Genomic DNA, 3,622 nt, shown 5'->3' on the forward strand with positions numbered 1-3,622 from the left:
TGGTGGTGGTGATGATGGTGATGATGATAGTTGTAGTGGTGGTGATGGTGGTGGTGATGATGGTGGTGATGATGATGGTAGTGATGGTGGTAATGGTGATGATGTAAAGCTTTCATCCATTTACCATTAGTTGAGATGTTTGTTTCTTCTCTCTAGCACCTCGGTCCCCTTAAGCTCATTCAGACTTCCTTTTTCCCACTCAGAACCCTTTGGCTTTCAGGGAAAGCTCTGAGAGTCTCTTTATAGTGATGAAATATGAGGTAACAGGCAAGATGTTGCTTCTCTGTGAGCACAGAGAGGAAGCTCCCACGTTTCAGCAGTTGTGGCTGTTGGCAAGCTCCCATTCTCAGAGACGGGAAATCTTTCAGCCCCTTTGCCCATGCAGCTCTCCCACATTCTCCCCAGGCCAGAGAAGACATCACACGGAGACTACATTCATAGGAGGAAAGGGGAGTTTATTCCTTTTGGGAACCCCAGATTCCTGGGCCTTATCCCAGACCTTGGAGCTGCTAATCTCCTCACTCCCACCCAGCTGGAGATTGAGAGTCCTGTGGCTGTTCTCTTTTCTAGAGATTCCGGAGAAGCTCACTCTTCCACATATGCATTCCAGGCCCTGCCATTGGACCCTCCCTCCTGGCTGCCCCTTAGCTCAGGAGGTGGAATTGAACACAAGTTGGGAAGAACATTCAGGCCACCCCTCCCATCCCTCGACCAATCTTTAAGCACATGGTGGCCATCTGTTTACAAATTTTGGTCTTGCTTATTTTTAGGAACTGTATGTTATTTCACCTATATGGCTGTACCTTAATTTATTTAACCTGATCTTTCCCCAGGTTTTAGATTTTAATATCATACAGTGTATTGTCCTTATGGATTCTTCATCATCATGCCAGTATTATTTTTCTAAATTTCTAGCACTGGATCCCTAAAGCTCCATGATAATGATAATAAAGTTAGAAATTACTGAATGTCCATTACGTGTTAGGGCCTTCTTTATATATGTTAGCTTATTCAACATTTATCACAGCCCTATTTTTTCCTGATTTTACATATAAGGAAACTAAATCTCAGAGAGGTTAAGCGAGTTGTTCAAGGTCACATAGCTAGTAGGCGGTAGAGCCAAGCTTCAAAGTTCTCATGCTTTCAGCCATTTCAAACTGCACGTGGGAAATACACTGGGTCAGGTTTCCAACTGTATTTCCCCTGACATGCGGCATGAGCTTCCTGGGACCCAGATTCTTCTGTTACAATAATCTCTGCCTTGCCTCCCTCCCAGCAGGTTTCAGAGGACAAATGAGATCATGTATGTGGAAGCACTTCAAAAGCTATAATGTGTCATACAAATATAAGGGATAATTAAGAGACTATTATTAAGTACAAGATAAGCTTGTTTACTTCAAGCACCTGAGCCCTTTGACAAATGTAAAAGATATGTCCAGAGACCTTATCAAATCCCCAAATTGGATGCTACATAATAATTAGATAAACACAGACACAAAGTTATTTATAAAGATGTAAATTTATTTGTAGCTTGCTCAGAGTGCTTTGTGAATCACCTTTTCATAATTTCTTTTAACTGAATGAAGAGCTAACTCTGGTCCACTGCTGAAGTCTACATTTTCCTCTTTATTTGTTCAAAATTCCTATTTTCTGTTTAAGAAACATTGCTTTCTGAGGTTTCAGCACGTTCTTTCCACTTCTGTCCTAACACACGTGTTTTGTCTTTCTGCGGAAGGCCATTTTCACAAAGAAACAAGACTTTCTTTTTCATCATTTTTGAAGGATGACAGAGTACTAGATAATATGTTGATTCATAGGTGATACAAATTCATGCCTCTGTAAATGACACTGCCACACATCATTAGTACTTAGGATCACTGGGGAGTTGAGATCCTTGAATACCCTGATTCTGGGGCAGAAACTAGAGGTTCCTGTAGTCTCCACTCTGCTCTGTGCCTTGAGCAGCCTGGCTTCCTAACTAACGTGGAAGTTTCTTGACACAAAGAATGCATCTTTTCCACCTTCAGCTTCCTCTCCTAAAGTCCCCAGTGCCTGGCGTTTTCATGAGTACGCAAACATTATTTGTAGAACGGGATGACATAACACTCACAAATCACTTTTTCTATCACTCTCCCCTCTCTAGTCAGAGACACTGATACAGTGAGAGAGCAGGGCTCCAGTTGATCCTGTGTGGAACCTGGAGACTTAGGTCAGTCGTTTGCAAGCTGGTTTTTATTTTATCCACCTGGTGAGAAGGGCGGTTTGGGGACAGGATCATCTTTAAGACTTGGTAAAATAACTCAACAAGGAGGCCATTAGACTAAAGCGGCTTTAATGCAGTGATGGTTTAGGAAAACAAACCAAAATTGAAACCTGTAAATGCTTCAAGGTTACAAAATCAAAACGCTAAAGACAACCAATCACAAACAGCCAACTAGCCTTTAAGCAATAGCCAATCAATTTCCTTTCTTTGCTCCTGGCAAGTTCTCTATGTAAGTCTTTCCCCTGGCCCACTTCGAGGAGCATTCTTAACCACTTCTGGTTTGACGCCTCCGGATTTGAATCAATTTTCGCTCAAATACTGCAAACTCTTAAAAATTTTAATATGTTTCAGTTTATTTTTTATCGGACCATGGTTCCCAAGTCTGGCCAGTCACCTGGAGATTAAGAGATATCTGAGCTCCTTCCAAGAGGTTCTGACTCACGCTTCATCTGGGACAGGTACGAATCTGTAATAAGGTCAGCTAACTCTTTGCAAGAACTTACTTGGGTCTCGGCAGCGTGCGAAGTGTTTTTACAAATCCATGTTCTCAGTTTATGTCTTCATAGCCATGTGAAGTAGTTGCTATAATCGCCCCCATTTTGCAGAGGAGATTGAAGCTAAAAACAGGGTTGGAGGGGTGGGAGCTGCTTTTAAGGTTCTGCAACCAGTTAAGGGATTGAGGGGAGATTCCAACTAAGACCCAGCAAATGCAGACACCAATCACTGTGCTACATAAGACTTTTTCGGGGGGAGGAGAGGGTGCTTCTGGTGATTTGGATGCTTAGCCAGCTTTTAGAGAAGACAGATGCCCAGAGGCCATGCCACTCTCAAAGTGTGCATTTGTTTGAAAATGTGTGTCCCCTTGCCCCGTGTTTCTGGAAGGAAAATGGTTTAGGAACAGCTTTCTCTGTAAGCCTAAAACGAGCAGCTGCATCTCCTATCGGCATTTTCGGGCAACGCGAAGTGCACTCGCGAGCCTCCTGGTCTCACAGGTTGACCCAATCTGGGAACCCAGGGAGAATCTTTCTGTACACCTGGCACTTCTGGCCCCGCCCGGTTTCGCCAATCCCCCAGTCCCAAGACCGTTCGCTGTGATTGATGTGACCCCAGAGCAATTATAATTGGCCATGGCGGGCGGCCGCTCCGCCTCCCCAGCGACCCCTCCTCCCTTTCATTCTGAAAGAAAGAACCTCATCCCGGGCGCCCAATGAGAAGCGCCCCCACCCCAAAGATCCCGCCTCTTTCGGCTCCGGCCCCTCCCCGAGGGCTGAGGGATGCCCGCCTCCCGGCGCGGCACGGACCAATCGGAAGGCGCGTTCTCCCGGATAGACGACAGCAGGCCCAATCGCCGGGCTGCAG

General features: G+C 45.1%; 1 protein-coding gene across 1 annotated transcript in view; it reads left to right on the forward strand.

The window, feature by feature from the left end:
- The window catches only part of GNA12 (G protein subunit alpha 12), a 135,969-nt gene that overhangs the window by 24,162 nt on the left and 108,185 nt on the right, over positions 1–3,622 (forward strand). The window lies entirely within an intron of this gene.

Source organism: Neomonachus schauinslandi, chromosome 5 (assembly GCF_002201575.2).
Source record: "Neomonachus schauinslandi chromosome 5, ASM220157v2, whole genome shotgun sequence".
Taxonomy (NCBI): Eukaryota; Metazoa; Chordata; class Mammalia; order Carnivora; family Phocidae; genus Neomonachus; species Neomonachus schauinslandi.